This window comes from Petaurus breviceps, unplaced genomic scaffold (assembly GCF_028583685.1).
Source record: "Petaurus breviceps papuanus isolate PSGF00001 unplaced genomic scaffold, PetGlider_PUasm1.0 454, whole genome shotgun sequence".
NCBI classification, from domain to species: Eukaryota; Metazoa; Chordata; class Mammalia; order Diprotodontia; family Petauridae; genus Petaurus; species Petaurus breviceps.
In genome coordinates, this window is record NW_027186342.1 from 2,587,058 (window position 1) to 2,604,577 (window position 17,520).

Consider the following 17,520-nt stretch of genomic DNA (forward strand, 5'->3'; position numbering starts at 1 on the left):
CTCTCTCTCTCTCTCTCTCTCTCTCTCTCTCTCTCTCTCTCTCTCCTTTTTTTTAAGAGACGAATTGGAGCTCACAGGAGGGAAAAAATGGGGGTGGGATAGGGGGAGATGAGAAAGGATCAGGAAGATTTCTCCCCCAAATTTAGAGTTGGTCTGGCTGAGAGGGGAGAAGGAGAAGGAGGGGGAGGGGCCTTAAAAGTCTCATATTCAGAGGCCCAAATAGTTGCATTTTAAAAACAGCCCATTTTTAAAGCAGCCAATTATCCAAATAACTTGGGCCATGAGTGAGTGAGTGAGTGTGTGTGTGTGTGTGTGTGTGTGCGCGTGTGTGTAGGGGCAGGGTGGGGGTGGGGAGGCATTTGGAGTAGAAGTTTAAGGGTAAGGAAAGAATTGGGTAATTCTAATAGGTTTTCTATATTGATTTCGCTATTTTTTCTAGATCTGCTCTGCTCTCCACTTGCATGTGTAGACACTAATCAAATGTTTTCAAGGGTATGGGCAGGGAGTGGGAAGAGATTCTTAAGCCCAAAGGATTACCGTGTTCTACCCATGAAGACCAAGTGGCTTCAAATCTGGAAGGGAAGTAAGCAGAGAGAGAGAGACCAGTGAGGAACTGGGAGATGAGAGCTTCTAAATGAGAGTGCAGGACCCAATTCTGCCTGCATTATATACACAGCCTCTTGCTTACTTACCTCTGAACTCTGTCACTGATGCTGCACCCCTCCTGGGGCAGGGAAGACTCAACAATAGTTGGATTTCAGTAGCCATGCCTCCAAATTCTTTTCCCTGCAGACCTGGCAGGCTTGTGGCACTGGAAAAAGAATTGAGCCTAGAGTCAGGGAGACCCTAGTTCAAATCCAGCCTCAGACAACTGGAAGAGCCGATTAATTTGTTTGCCTCAGTTTCCTCATCTGTAAAATGGGCATAATAACACCTGTGCTCTCAAGGTTGTTAGGAGGATCAAATTAGATAATATTTTAAAAGTACAATTACCATAGTGCCTAGCACATAGTAAGTTACTATATAAATGTCAGCTATTATTATTATTGATTATTAAGTAAGATAATATTTGTAAAGTTCCTGGCATGGGTGCTATATAAATACTAGATGTTGTTATTAGAGTACTTCTTCTCTGAACACTGGCAGGCTCAGGGGATCATTCAGGGGATTTAGGGAAATGCCAACCCCAACCCCTCGGTTTTCTAACCAGGAAATTTAAATGTCAAATTACATGTAAATGAGAAGAAAGCAGATGGGAAGGCAGCACAGTTGGAATTGGGTGTCCCTTTCAATCCCAGGCCCCTTTGGCCCATTCCTCCTCCAGTGCCACATCCTCCCTTCCCATCCTAGTGATTTGGATAACTTAGAGGTTAGGGTGGAGGGAGTGGAGTAATTTTATAGCTGCTCAGGAAATAAACTTTTATTGACTTATTAGAATTTGGGGGACCAAGAGGAACAAGATGATTGCCTTTTCTTTTTTTTAGATTCCCAGTGAATGTGAGTGCTGGATTTGTAGGGTCTCATTTGGTTTTGACCCTCTACGATGTCCCTCCTAAACCCTCCCCCAACCCTCCTTTGGGTAAAGAAAAAGGCTGAGTTAGCTAGCGAGAGAGTAAAAAAAAAGAGAAAGGCAGGGAGTGATAAAGACTCAGATAAGGAGACAGAAAAAGACAGAGACTGGCTGGTATGTACGTGGGGTGGGGCAGTATTTGAGAACTGGCTGTGAGGTAAGACTTGTTTCAGAAATTTTCAAAGCAAAGATAACTCTAAGAAGGCATGAGAATGCCCAGCCAACTCCAACAGTATGGCATTAGTTTCCCCGTGGGATGACGGGGAAAGCCGATCCCTGGACCTTCTTGGATTTCTGTCATTTTTTTTCTTCTAGAGAAAACATTCATTCTTCAAAGCTATATTTTAGGTCCAATGGGAATGGGAGACTATCAAATTTAATCAGGGGTGGTTGTGTGTGTGTGGGGGGGTGAGGGTGTCATATAAGGCTACAAATTGCTATATGAATGTAAGTTATTATTACAAAGAGAAGAAATCTGATATAGAGAAAGAACCCTAGACAGGAATTCAGGAGAAATCTGGGTTTGAATATTGTTCAGTCATGTCCAATTCTTTGTGACTTCATGTACAGTTTTCCTGGCAAAGATGCTGGAGTGGTTTGCCATTTCCTTCTCCAGCTCATTTTACAGATGTTTTACCTAAGTCAAACAGGGTTAAGTGACTTGTCCAGGATTACACAGCTAATAAGTATCTGAGACCAGATTTGAACTCAGGAAGATGAGTCTTCCTGACTCTAGGCCCTATATTCTATCCACTGGACCATCTTCCTGCCCTGATAATAGCCATGGACAAATAATAGCCTGAACAAATTACTTGATTTTTCTTATCCTCAGTCTATTCCGAAAGATAATAATATTTGCAGCATCTAAAGTACAGGGTTATTCTGAAGAAAGTACTCTGTAAAACTTAAAGTGTTCTACAAATGTGAATTACTATTAGTCTTGTGTTTCTTCCTGAATAGGGTTTAGGGGGGTCTTCTATCTTATATGGGAGGGGGCATCTCTATGAAACCCCAACTGGATTCTTCTTGCAAGAAGGCACAGGAGAAGGAGGCTGATTGGGAAGCTTTGAAGAAGGGAGAAGAGGGAATTTCATCCTCTTTCCCTGAATCTTAGTTCCAGGCCTTCTGGCATGAGAACCAGTAAGTGAGACAGGTGGGGGCTAGGGAGAAGACATTCTATTAGTTCACCCCCAAAATTTGACCAATCCTGAGTTCATGTTGGTTAGTAAAGAAAATCAGGAAATCTCCTAGCTCTGGTAAGGAACTATTTTACCCGGATTCAGAGGAATGGACCAAACAGCCTCTAGGGACTGCATTAAAATTTAGACTCTGTCTCTTCCTGCATGGTGAGTTTCATAGGCTTGTGTTTATCTGTAAAGACTAAAAAAAATTATGAGTGATTAATTTGAAATTAAGACTATAATGTTCACAGTTCTTCTTACTTATTTGGTAACAGATAGTCCCAGTAATTCCTTTATCTTTTCTAAAAGGGGAAATGGTCTCAGATAAGGTTACCATCTCTTCAAAGGTTGTATAGCAAGTCCCCTACTGAAAGCAGAATTGGAATTACTAAGGAAAACCCATCAGGTTTTCCATGGTAATATTTAACAGAGTACTAGGCATTCCCAAGAGCCTCTAGTATGAAAAACACTTTTTATACTCAACTCCCAGGGAAACACTGGGTAACAACTCTGCTGCCCATAGGAAGAGGGAAACAAATCATCTTAGCAAAGGTCATAGAGGGGGGCAAAAATGAAACCCAGGCAATCAGCGTTCTTAGTATAAAATGGCGACTACTTCCTACCCCAGGCTAATGTATCCTTAACTCTCTTTCTGTCCCAAGACATATACACAGCTAGGCCTCTCTGTCCATTACCTCTACACACATGCAATGCTCCCCCCCCCCATCCCTTGGGGATTATCAGCATCAAGGCATATTCTACTCTGGGAAGGCTGGGGGATGGGGAAGTGGGGGCAGTTGGATCTGCCAGTTGTTGCACATCTGTAAAGGCCTGGAAGTGGAGAAAATTACTCCAGTCCCATTAGATCATTTCCACTGAAAATATCTCACAGCAGCCAAACACCCCTAGGGCACAGCCTGTTCTCATGCACCCCCCCCCCATTCTCCTCCCCTTTCAATAGAGACCAACACAGAACACAGAGAAAGAGATTAAAAAAAAAAAAAGACAGAAATAGACACCAAGGAAGAGAGATGGATATTTATAAAGAAAAACTAGGGACCTAGGCCTAGAAAAAAACGAGAGATCCAGAGAGATGCAGAGACATGGACAGTTTCCCCGCCTCTATTGTGCCCCTTTTCTCTTTCTGAGCATTGGCAATGAGAATCTCTCACACACAATGAAATGGGCCTCTGTCTCTTAGAGTCAGGGGCTGCCCCAGATGACTTTCCAGGCCTTGAACCTCATCACCTCCTGCTTGCCTATTCCCTTGCCCCAACCGTCCCCCCTCCTCTTTTCCTAACTCTCCTGTGGCCCTGGGGCAGAAGAGAACTCCTCATCCTAAACCTGCATCTCTTTTCCTTCCTACCTTTTGGTCATCCTTGGTCTCTTCAGGCTGAGGCCTGCTACACATGATCAAATCCAAGTGTCTGACTGATGTCAGCAAGTATATTTTATTTTATAATTTGCCAGGCTAAATAAAGAGACCTTGGGTGAAAAAAAAAAAGGGAAAAAATCCCCACTGTGTTGGGAGTTGCCCCCACTGCTTTCCGGACGCTGGCTTTCTCAATGAAACAGTGTGCTGTTGTTGTTAGAAAAACCATTCCCCCACCATCTCAGTTCGGAGGGTTTGAGTTTCACCGTCCGTTCACCCCCATTAATCACCCCAGCAGCTTAAACATCACCCAGCCCCTCTGGCCCTTTTTTCTTCTTCTCTCTGTTAGTATTCATGGCGGGGCACTCAGCACTGCTGCATGCCTCACAAAGACCCCTCCCCCTTTGCTCTGGGGTCCCCATATTTCCCCCATCCCTCACTCTGAAGACCCCTGTTCCCTATCCCCCATGACCCTTGGTTTCCAGCTACAACCTCTATATCCCCTTATCTTCTGTCCTTTTCTGTACAATGCAGGGCCCCTTCATCCCCTGTTCCCCCTTTATATTCTCCTCTTTGCTCCAATTCTATCTCCATTCCCAACTTCACACATCTAAATTATCTTCTCTACTCCCATTATTCTCTGTATCTCTCTCATCTTTCCTTTATTCCACACATCCCTAGACATAATTTCCCTTGCCCCTTTCTCTCTCCTTATCCCTTTTTTCTTTTTTAGGAGGCAGTCAAGGTTAAGTGACTTACCCATGGTCACACAGCTAGTAAGTGTTTAAGGTCAGGTCCTCCTGCCTTCAGGGACAATGCTCTATATTCTGATTTCTTTTCAATAAATTTTTGTTCTCTTTTGTCCTTATATCACCTATGCTTCCTAAACTATCCTTTCCCCCTTCCATTCCTTATAATAAAAAAATTTTAAATGGAAACAAAAAAAGTTAGGCAAAGCAAAGGCATATATGTGTGTGTATATATAGATATATATGTATATGTGTGTATGTGTATATGTATACGTGTGTATGTATGTATGTGTGTACACACACACACATATATGATCTGACATTATATGCATCATCCCAAACCCATGGCCCTTCACTTCTGCAAAGAAGCTGGGGGAGGTGTATTCTTGCATCTCTTCTTTGGGGCCAAGTGTGGTCACAATAATTTCAAAACATCCAGTTTCTGTTGTTTTGTGGGTTTTGCTTCAATATACATTGTTGTAGCTATTACATATATTCTTCTGTTTCTGCTTCCTTCATATTGCATCAATTCACATAAGTCTTCTCATGGTTCTCTGTAGTCATGCTTCTCATTTCTTATAGCACAGCTATCCATCATATAAATAAATCACAATTTGTCTAACCATTCCAAAATCAAGCATCTCCCATCTCTGTCTTTCATTCCATATAACCCTTCTCTCCCCTACCCATTCCATATCTTCCTGTCTTTCATAAACCACATTCTCTAAATCCCTGTTCTCCATCTTCAAACATGTCCATCCCTTATCTATGGCCTCATCATTCCCCCATCTTTGCCCTCCTCCATATCAATCTCCTATCTTCACTGTCTCCACTTGTCTCCTACTTTCTTCCTTTCCCATTCCACCTCTACTTTCTACTTGACTTCTTTGTCCTCTCCCCGCTCTCTTCTCTTACTCAGCTACTTACTTCTCTATACACTTGCCCTGAATTTATTCCCCTTTATCACCATCACTCCCAAGTCCTTTCTACCCACTCTGTACTTCCCTTTGCAACTCCACATTCCTATTCTCTTCTGGATTTTTGCTCACATCCATGCCCTTGCCATCTGACATAGGATCATAGATTTGAAAATGGAAGAGCTATCAAAAGTCAACTAGTTCAGCTGCATCACTTTATAAATGAGGAAACTGAGGCTCTGAGAAGCCAAGTCCAAGATCATGAAGGTTAGGTTTATGTCCTCCAATTTCAAATTCAGTACTCTTTTCACTGCACTGTGCTGATTATTCCTACTTCCCCGTTCCTTCTTTTCCCCTGTTCTCCTTCTGTTCCTCCTTCTTCCCTATTCTCCTTCCTCCATGAACCCGTCTCCATATGAGGTGTTTGAGACCCCTCCTTTGAGATCTGGAGTCAGAAACAATCCTTATGAGAAGAAGGTAAGGCTACTGAGGGCTCTCACTGATTCCAGAAGGACGGGGATTGAAATTTTAAAAGCTCAGTAGATAAATAAACCCTTTTACCAGGCTGCCAATATTTTCTACCAGTTTGGTTGAGAAAATATTTAATGGGTGAGGGGAAAAAAGATCTCCCTTCCCTACCACTTACCTGTATATACATTTTATAATGGAGGAAATGAGTTAAGGGGGTGATTTTTATAAAAATTAATAATTTTCTCAGAGTCCTCCATTCCAATGAGGAAAGAGAAACTGTTTGGGGAGGAAATAGAAACCTTCTGTCTTGGAATCTCAGAAGTCCTTATTCAATTTAATAGATAGTTTGGGGGACAAGAGCACTGAATGTAAGAGAGTTGGGTTTGAATCATAGTTTCAACACTTTCCAGCTGTGTGACCCTGAATGAGTCAACTAACTTCTTTAATTCAGTATTCTCATGTGTAAAAGGAGATAGTGGTACTTTCACTACCTAACTCACAGCACTCTGTAAACTTTAAAATTGTTGTCATTATCTGGATAGGACTCAGAAAAGAATAGTCCTGCCTAGGAGCAAGGGGAAAGACAAAATGACTTCTTGGAGGCTCCTCTGATGTTCAAAGGAACTGTGATTTGCAGATAGCTATAAGAAGGAAGCATTGGGGGTGGCTAGGTGGAGCAGTGAATAGAGCACCGGCCTTGGAGTCAGGAGGACCTGAGTTCAAATTTGACCTCAGACAGACACTTAACACAAAAACAAGTCGTGTGACCTTGGGCAAGTCTCTTAATCCCAATTGCCCTCAAAAAAAAAAAAAGAAAAGGAAGGAGGCGTTGTATCCTGAACAGTATGGAAATCTGTAGTTACATGGTAAATGGAATCTCTACCTGGTTGCTACAATAATATACCTGGCAATTAGGATTCAAGATTCCAAGATCTTTTCCTGTATTTCCAAAAAAGATAAATCACCCCAGAAATGGAATCTGCATATTTTAATTAGCTGATAAATATTTCATAGACATTTTGAACTTTCTCTTCCTCCTCTACTTAATGGCCACAAACTTGAGCAAAGGGAAAATAGAATAGGGGGAAAGGGGGCTGGTGAGGAGGGATAGCCTATTGGGGGAAGACAGGGATGAAGAAGGGATACTCTTCTAGGCCCTTTTTTACTTTCCTTTCTCCTGTACCTTTAAAATAATTTCTCTCACCTGGAGAAAATCAAGGGAAAAGTGAGTGAGACTAGGTTGACAGGTCATTCTGGCACTGGTCCAACTATAAAGAGGGGGCACATCTCCTGTGTTACAGAGAACTACTGTCATTGCTTGGGCTCCCTATTACCAAATCATAATTAACAAATACAATAATAATTTCCATCTTTTACAATGCTTTAAGGCTGACAAGTACTTTCCTTATAACTCTGTTAAGGTAGGTGACAAGTGCTCTGTTTCCATTTTACAGATGAGGAAACCAAGGTCCATCTAGGTGAAGTGATTTAACCAAGTCAGTTAACTTATAAGATAAATTTAAACCAAGGTCTTCTGCCTCCTCCAAATTCACTGCTCTGTCCACTGTGATACACCATATCCTTTGCTGTTAAACCCTAGCATTCCTCTTATAAATGCCATCCTTTGCCCTCACCCTCCCAACTCTACTTCCCCTATTCAGGACCTCTATTTTGGTTCCTCAACTCTAAGTCAAATTTACTCTTACTTGATAATGTGGAGTTTGGGGGAGGGGGGAGCTGTTCTTAGGAGACATCAGAAGCCCCTGCTCTCCCTCATCTGATCCCCCTGGGACTTAGGGAAAATGACACTAAGTGGATTATGGTTCCATTTCAGGAATTAAATCAAAACTCAGGGCTAACTTAATTTGGCTTTGGATGGGAGGAAAAGGTTAAAAGGGAGGAGGTATTGTCTGGGTGTGCTCTCAGCATCATAACAGGTTCCTGCTTCAGCCCATTGTCCCATGGGGAAGCCTAGGATCTATGGAGTTTGAGAGTGGAGGGTGTCTGAGTGGACATGGGAGATTACAGCTATCATCAGAGGCATGGAGTCTGATTGCATGTTAGTGGGGAGATCCCCATGCCAGAAATCTTTGGAAGCTCAACCCTATGCTACTTAGCAAAGGATAGTGAGGGAAGGAGAAGTGAAGGAAGAACATTATACTGAAATCTGTTTATCCAGAGAGAAAAGTATACATTGAAATTACTCTCTTTATAGGCCAGCTACACTGAGTGCGTTGACCTCTCGATTATATATCCATGTCACTACAATGGTGCCATGTCTTATGTACAGGATGTGTTGGGGAGTTTTCCCTATAATACCGAAATAAGTTCTGAAGATATTCTTTAATCAGCTTAAGAAATAAGGCCTTTGGCCATTGGATGAAATAAATTGTAACAGTAATAGTGAGTGGATGAGAAAGACAAGTCATGTCCCTTAGACTTTTTTCTTTTTTAAAGAAAGTCATCCAGCAATTCAAGTGTGAGAGGCAGTCAAGGCCCAAAACAGGTGAGGAATGAGATTCCTGCATGGGGAGAAGGAGGAATTTTCCTCTCCTCCCTGACTCCCATCAATCATGGTGTCTAAGAGTAACTTTACTAACCTAGAAAGAGACACCCCATTCAGCAGTTGTACAGTGACTTGGAGATAATTTGAGAACTAGTTAAGGAAGCAGAGACAGATACTAAAGTTAGGGATATAGACATGACTTAAGACAAGAAGTAGTTTCAAGGAGCCTGGCCCTTAGTATCAGAGAAGAGAGCCAGCTATTGACTCAAGATAGAATTAGCCCTGACAATTGAGAGTTAAGCTACAGAGTAAACTCCCTGAGGAGAGAAACTGCAGTGCCAGAATTGTGAGTTGCCTTGGCACTCGTGTGATTATATATGTGCATGTATATATGCATGTGTGTATGCACATGTAAGCACACAGGTGCATATGTACATGCATATACACATGGTGCACACATATACATATATGTAATTGCCGTTTTATTTTAAATTTGTGCTTATTCTTCTCACTGATATTATGTGTATTAGTGGGAGAATGGAAACCAGGATTTGTGGGCAAATGTTTTGTAGCCATTGTTGTTACAATATTCTCTTGGAAAATGCCTTTTGTTGAAAGTTACTTGTGTCTACTGACTGATTGTTAATGGGAAGTACACCAGAGGGGGCTCATAAGCTGTCATTTAGAAAGGTGACTCTACTGGGGACATCCTTGAATCTTAGGGTGGTAGCTGCCCTTCGAAGCCATAGTAACTGCCATATGGGGAAATAACCCAAAGAGGGTTAGAGACAGATATATCTAGTTATGCTTGTATATGCATATGGGGGTAGGGAAAGGGAATAAGTATTTATATTCTATATATTTATTTACATATGTGTTTATACTTATATAGTATTGCTAAGTCCTGTCCTAATAACTTTTCCAATCTTATCTCTTTTGATCTTCACAACAACCATGTGAAGTAAGTTCTGCTATTATCCCTATTTTTATAGTTGAGGAAACTGAGGCAAACAGAGGTTAAGTGACTTGTCCAGGGTCCCGTAGCTAGTTTCTGAGGCCAGATTTGAACTCAAGTCTTCTTGACTCCAGGCCTAGTTCTCAATCCACCATAACACTTAACTGCCTCAGTAGTATAATTGCATACCTGTCTTTACTCAGATGTTACTATGCCACAGACACCCCCAGATTCACAACTGACATTTGGGGAGACCACCAAGAGATCTTATGTTGTGGTGGAGGGAGCACTGGATTTGCAGTCTGGAGACCTTTCTCCAATTCTGGCCCTGCTACTTGTCAGCTGATCTTGGATGTGATCTTGGACACATCACTTAACCTCTAAGGGCATTCTTCCCATCCTACATGCTTATGAGGACAATAGTGTGAGTCATATTACCTTGGGGAAAATGAAACTTAGAGAAGTTAAATACCTTTGTTCAAGGTCACGTAGCTAGTAAGCATGTGGCAGGGTGGGCCAAGATCTTTAACTCCAAGAGTAAGGTTCATTTTCCTACTCCATCATGATCTGTATTCTAATGTTAATACCTAAAGTTTCTACCAGGATTGTGTGTAGCCAGGATTACCTCACTGAAGCGCATCACCACCCTCCCCGGAGAGGGACAGAGAAAGAAATTCTTTCCATTTCACAAAAGGAGAAACAAAATCCAGAGTAGCTGCATGGCTTTCTCTGAGAGACACAGAGTGGAATTAAGGAACAGAAACAGGAAACCAATACCCTGAGTAATCAGAAACAGGGAGTCAACTACTATTCCTCTTCCCTATCTCCTGTCCCCTGGAGCCTCAGGCATCAATGGGAAAAGGGCTCTCCATAGATTCCCCCCCGCCATATTCTAGGAAACAGTAGGGAGGGTCTCTGCCAGGGAGCAAGCAGCTCCAGGGCAAGAGCATCACCACAACATCGTCATTCTGCGATTACTGTCAGGGGACCATCATCCATCAGAGCTGCCTGAAGAGCTCAGCCCAGACTGTGTGCACCGCCCTGCTCTTTCTAGATTGCATTAGCTAGGGAGAGGGCATAGCGTGGCACCAGTTGGGAGGAGGGGGCAGAACTGTCCACACTCCTTGGCAGGCCCCAAGGGTGTGTGGACAGGGGAGAGTGAAGAAATTGGTCTGCGTCTACTTAGGGAGGAGAAAAGAAGAGGTCTCAGGAACTTATTCTCTAAATTTCCCTCTTCTGGTGTCCTAGCAATATGTGGGAGAATGAGAATGGGCAAAGAGGAAAGAAGGGAGAAGAAGAGAGAAAGAAATGACCTAAGTCAGAGAAGGAGTAGGGAAAGCTAGAGAGGGATGAGGGTAATGGTGGATGAAGTCAATATGAAAGAAAGAGAATGGGGATGGGGCCAGGGGGAAGATGTGAGACAAAACAGACATGGGAAAAGAAACAGAATGAAGAAGAAAAAAGAAATTAATGAGATAAGAATAGAGAGGGAGATATGATAGATCAGATATAGAGGCAAATGGAAAAAGAAAGAAAAGATAGAACATGAGAAGGGGTTGCATAACCCTAATTTTAGTGCCGAAAGCAGTTTTAGAGATCATCTAAATCAGCACCTATGTGGAATGAACTTAGAGTCAGAGCAGATAGTCAGGTGCCTTATAACCACAGATAATTTACTTAATTTCTCTTCTCTCTCAGTTTGCCTATTTGTAAAATGGCAATAATAATAATTTCACTACCTACCTCACAGATTTTGTAAACTATAAAGTATTTATATAAATATGAATTACTAAGGATCATTAATAATTACTTATTCCTGGGGTGGCCAGGTGGTGCAATGAGTAAGAGTGCCGGCCCCAGAGTCAGAAGACCTGGGATTGGTTCTGGCCTCAGATACTTCACACCCACACACACGAAAAAAACTGGCTGTGTAACCTTGAGCAAATTACTTAACCCCAATTGCTTTAAATAATAATAATAATTACTTATTCCAATCATATCACTTTGCATATTTGGAAACTGAGGCTCCAAACTCACATAGCCAGTTAGTAGAAGACTAGTATTCATAAAGTGTCTTAAGATTTTTTTTTCCTTTTTGGAAGGCAATTGGGGTTAAGTGACTTGCCCAAGGTTACACGACTAGTTTTTGTGGTAACTGTCTGAGGTCGGATTTGAACTCAGGACCACCTGACTCCAGGGCTGGTGCTCTACTCACAGCGCCACCTAGCTGCCCCAAGTGTTTTAAGATTTATAAAATGTTTTACATATGTCATCTCATTTGTTCCTCAAAACAACCTTGAGATATAGGAGCTAACATTATCCCCACTTTACAGATTATTATTATTATTCCTCATCTTATGGAAGAGGAAACTGAGGCTGAGAGAAATTAAGTGACTTGTTCAGGGTCACACAGTTGGTAAGTGTTTGAAACAAGATTTGAACTCAAGTCTTTCTGCCTCCAAGTTTAATACTCTGCCACTGCAACTTGCCTTTTGTGGCAAGTATAGTCTTCCCAGAAATGAGGAGAATGAACATTTTGACTTCTCAGTTTGCCTAAATGATCAGATGTCCTCTTTTTCCTCTGGCTAAAAAATATCAGCCATTGGATTTCATAGTCACAGAATCCTTAGAACTTCCAAGGTTAATGATTACAGAATCATTCACCTATCTCTGGGCAGGACTGCACCTAACTGATTCCACCTAATCCTCCACAAGGAATTCTCTAATTTCCTTTGGTATAATGCTCAAGGATTTTATTCCTAAAAGGGCTTCTTTGTCTCTAAACCTCTTCCCATCCCCACCCCCACCACAATACTCGAAGCCCATTGCCGTAGTCAAAATCACATCACACAGGATCTCAATTGAAGGGACTTCAGAAGTTGTCTAGTTCTAATCTGATTTTAAGAATTCCTTCTCTAGCATTCAGTCAAATGACCATCCTGATTTTGCTTGAAGACCTCCATTGAGGGAAAAAGAAGCTCATTCCTTTTTTGAATGACTATCATTATAAGGAAGTGTAAGGAAACAGATCCAAATCTATTTCTCTACAGCACTCATCCCTTAACTCTACTTCTGGAGCAGGCAAGTTTAATCTCTTTCCTTCAATATAATTTTACAAATACTTGAAGACATCTGTCATATATTCTCCATCCAAATCCCTTTTTTAAAAAGGCTAAACATACCTAGTTGCTGAACTGAACCTCACATGGCTTGGTCTCAAGGTCTTTCACTATCCTAATTGCTCTAGCATATTTTGCATTATCTTCAGTTAATCTATTACCTTCCTGCTGAATTAAGGAATGAATGAATAAAGTTTTTATTAAGCACTTACTATGTGTAAAGCACAGTGTTAAATACAAGGGATACAAATAGATAAGTCAGACAATCCCTGCCCTCATGGAGCTCACATTTTAATGGGGGTGGGGGTGACAATTCACATAAAAGGTTTCACCTGTAAATCAGATGGAAAACTCAGTGATCCTTTGTGCGGTGGCAAATTATTCTTTCATGTCATTTCCACTGATAAAATTATATCAGTTTCTAATGTTGAACCATTTGATTTGCCAAGGACTTTGGTGGAGAGAATTTTATTTTCTGTTGAAGGAAGTAAACTAAGTTAATTGATATTGTGTTTAGTGGTCAGATCTATTAGAAACAATATTTATTGGTTATTTCAAACAACTGTTTGGGGGATGGTAGTTCAATAAAGAGAGTTCTCTTTATCAGTCAAGTGTCCTGCCTTGGCAAAATAACCAAGCCTTGTATCTAGTTAGCAAGAATGAGTTAAAATAGGAGCTACCTACCCCTCTTTTGGTAGTGGTCTTCTTAGCCTAGCCTTGGGATGTCCTGAGGTCTATATATTTTTCTACCATAAAATGATGTCCCAAACTCTCTCTCTTTCCAATTCTTTGCCACCACAAAAGAGCTACTATAAATATCTTTATATATATATATACATATATATATATATGGGTTCCTTTCCTTTTTCTTTCATTTCTTTGAGGTACAGACCTAGTAGTGGTATTGCTGGATCAAAGGGTGTGCACAGCTTTATAGCCCTTTGGACATAGTTTCAAATTGCTTTCCAGAATGGTTGGATCAGTTCACAACTCCACCAACAATGCATTAGTGTCTCAGTTTTCCCACATCCCCTCCAACATCCAACATTTTCTCTCTTTTTTTGGTCATATTAACCAATCTGATAGGTGCGAAATGGTGCCTCAGAGTTGCTTTAATTTGAATTTCTCTGATCAATAGTGATTTAGAGCATTTTTAATGTGACTATAGATAGCTTTGATTTCTTTGAAAACTACCTGTCCATATGCTTTGACCATTTGTCAATTGAGGAGTGACTTATATTTTTATAAATTTGACTCAGTTCTCTATATATTTGAAAAATGAGGACTTTATCTGAGATACTCATTGCAAAATCCCCCCCCACACACCCACACACCTTGTCTGCTTTCCTAATAATTTTGGTTACAATGGTTTTGTTTGTGCAAAAACTGCTTAATTTTATATAATCAAAATGATCCATATTTTGTAATACTCTCTATATCTTCTTTGGTCCTAAATTCTTCCCTTCTCCATAAATCTGACAAACTATTCCATGCTCTCTTAATTTGCTTATGGTCTCACCCTTTATATGTAAATCATGCACCCATTTTGGCCTTATCTTGGTATATGGTGTGAGATGTATCTAGTTTCTGCCATGTTGTTGTCCATTTTTCCCAGCAGTTTTGTAAATTAATGAGTTTTTGTTCTAAAAACTTGGATCTTTGGGTTTATCATATGCTAGATTACTATGATCATTTACTATAATTTAATGTGTACCTAATCTATTCCACTTATCTACCACTCTTATTTCTTAGCCAGTACCAGATTATTTTGATAATTACTATTTTATAATACAGTTTGAGAACGGGTACAGCTAGACTGCCTTCTTTCCCATTTTTTCCCCATTGATTCCCTTATCCTTCCATTTTTATTCTTCCAGGTGAATTTTGTTAATATTTTTTCTATCTCTATAAAATAATTTTTGATAGTTTGATTGGTATGGCACTAAATAAATAGACTAATTTAGGTAGAATTGTCATTTTAATTACATTGGTTTGACCAACCCATGAGCAATTAGTATTATTTCAATTGTTTAGATGTGACTTCATTTGTATATGGTGTTTTATGGGGGGGGCTAGGTGGCGAAGTGAGTAGAGCATGGCTCTGGAGTTAGGAGGACCTGAGTTCAAATGCGGACTCAGACACAACACAAAAACTAGCCATGTGACCTTGGGCAAGTCACTTAACCCCATTTGCCCTCCAAAAAGCAAAAAAAAAAAATGTTTTATAATTGTGTTCATATGGTTCCTAGTTTTGTCTTGGCGGGTAGACTCCCAAGTATTTTATATCAAGTATCTCTTTAGGATGTCCTCAAGGTCAATAATATAGAAAGCGTTTTTATTATCTGAAGAAGAAACATCATTAATTTTCTGGTTTAGAGTATCCTTAGAAGTAAAGCCTTTATCAGGGAATTTAAAGTCAAATTCTTCATTACTAGAGCTAGTCATGGTTTCTTGGTTTCTCTCTAATGTGCAACAAAATGGAAAAGTAAGAAATGGAATTCAAAGAAAAGCTACTTTTCGACTTTATACCTAAGATAGTTCTCCAGGAAATCAAAGTCCTGTTAAATACAAAGCTACGATTGGGCCTCCCAGTAGCTGTTTCACTAGGAAGAGTTTTTAATGGCTCTGGATGGAGTGGGCAGATGCTGTGAAGATGAATCCAATGGATGGGATGGAATTCGATGGCAATAGCATCGTTTTGCAACATCTGTCCCTGTTCAACTGAATCCTGCCTGATGGAGTTGTGCTGAGCCCCAGTGAGGGATGTAGTAGTGAAAAGAAGGCCGAAAGGGTCTGCCCTGAGAAGAAATTTGGCAAAGTAGAGGAGTCTGTGGGATGGGTTCAGATTCTGACTGACACATTCTGGCTGTGTGACTTTGGGCAAGTGACTTGACCTCTCTGTGAAAATGGGCAACTCTCTAAGACTACGAGTTATAGAGAGGGTTCCTTCCTGGATGGTAGAGGGACTTTCCTTATCTGGGAGATCCCTATGTCAATGACATCACAGTCCCTATCTTTAAGGTATATGAGATACTTTTCTCACAAAAGCACTGCTAGATAGTGCAAGAATCATTGTCTTAAGGAAAGACAGGCAAAAGAGATTAAGTAATTAACCTGTGGTCTAATAAGATTAAGTGATTAACCTATGATTATGAAATTAATAAGAGGCAAAAGGAGGATTCAAATTTGGGGTTCAAACCAGTACTATCTAGTCCATTTATGTCTCTGAATTCAGCAGGTGGTAAACAAATGCTTATTCCTAGACTAAGTCTGAGGAATCTTCTGAAGTCATTCTATTAGAAATGTCACCTTCCTTTCCTCATCTGTGTGTTTTTAAGGAGGCAGGATAAGGTGCATTGATGTAAGATGCAAAGTGAGCAAAGATCAAGCAGTCTTTGAGACACAGCTCCCAATTGATACGTATACATGTTCTATGACTGGAAAGAGAAAAGAGTGTTGACATACCGTGACCTCTTGAGGATGGCTCCAAGGAAAGAGGGTCTTTGAACAATCCCAGATTCTTCCTCCCCAATCCCAAGGGGCAATTATATCAAACAGAAATCAGCAAGATGTGTCTAAAACTTTGGGAGTTCAGGAAAGGTTCTAGATAAGGGGAGATGTTGATAGGCAGAAGGCTGGGGACTTACAGATGGTCACATCTCCCCCTCTCCTATCCAGTGATGTCATCTGTTCTCTAGAACTCCTCCTGGGGAGGTCAGCATGACCCTCCCACTGACCATAAGTGATGCTGAGCTCATCCTAGTTTTCCCAACCCCATTTGATTGTGTCAAAAACTTCCAGAAGGGTTAGGACAGCCTTATTCAGTCAGCTGTCCCACTGTTGTGAAGTCTTTCCTTATGTCTAATTTCAATCCTTCCTTCTTATTCAGCCTTTGGTGGAAATAGCATCCTTCTCAGAATAAGAACCCTTCAGGGGCCTTGTGTGTAGTGGATTTCATTTCAGAGGCAGCTACGTCACTGAGGAGGTAGAATGATCTACTAGGAATCAGGAGGACGTGAGTTCAAATTGGGCTTCAGACTATTACTACCTATGTGACCCCAGGCAAGCCACTTCACTTCTGACCCAGTTTCCTCACCTGTAAAATGGAGATAATAATAGCACCTATCTCCCTAGATTGTTATGAGGCAGACAGTATTCTGTAAACCTTCGGGTGCTACATGAATGCTAGCTATTATGATTTCCCCTCTCCTCCAATATTCATTGTTCCAACTCCAGTCCCCTGTTCCTTACTCATTACTCTTTCCCAGTGACTCCCTGACACCACTCCCAACCTCCAAACTTCTCTATCTCTAACCTCCTCTTCACTATATTTGGAATTGGGTGAAACCTTGATAGTAACATTACCCCCCGCAGCCTTCTTGATCATGGCAATAATGGAAACCCATCCACTGGTAGGTAGGAGCAGGGTACAAAAGAAAGACTCTCCATTCATCTTCAAATCAGTTTGGCCCAGTGGGTGATTCTAGGTCACCCTTCTAGGCTCTTCACTCACCAATTCTAAACTCCTAATTTTCATCAACTCTCTAATGTGGCCTCTATATGTCTCTCAAGACTGAACCCTATTCCACTAAACACCTGCTTGGAGTCTTCAGTAGTCATTACACCAATTCCTTCCTCCTCATAATTCCCATGTTCTATATTCCCCATCTTTCAGGATAC

At 41.0% G+C, this 17,520-nt stretch overlaps 1 protein-coding gene and 1 long non-coding RNA gene across 2 annotated transcripts in view; both read left to right on the plus strand.

The window, feature by feature from the left end:
- The window catches only part of LOC138171669 (uncharacterized), a 201,875-nt gene that overhangs the window by 97,781 nt on the left and 86,574 nt on the right, over window positions 1-17,520 (plus strand). The gene's annotated exons all lie outside the window — the stretch shown is intronic.
- Window positions 1-17,520, plus strand: part of HOXC5 (homeobox C5) — an 85,711-nt gene that overhangs the window by 54,849 nt on the left and 13,342 nt on the right. The window lies entirely within an intron of this gene.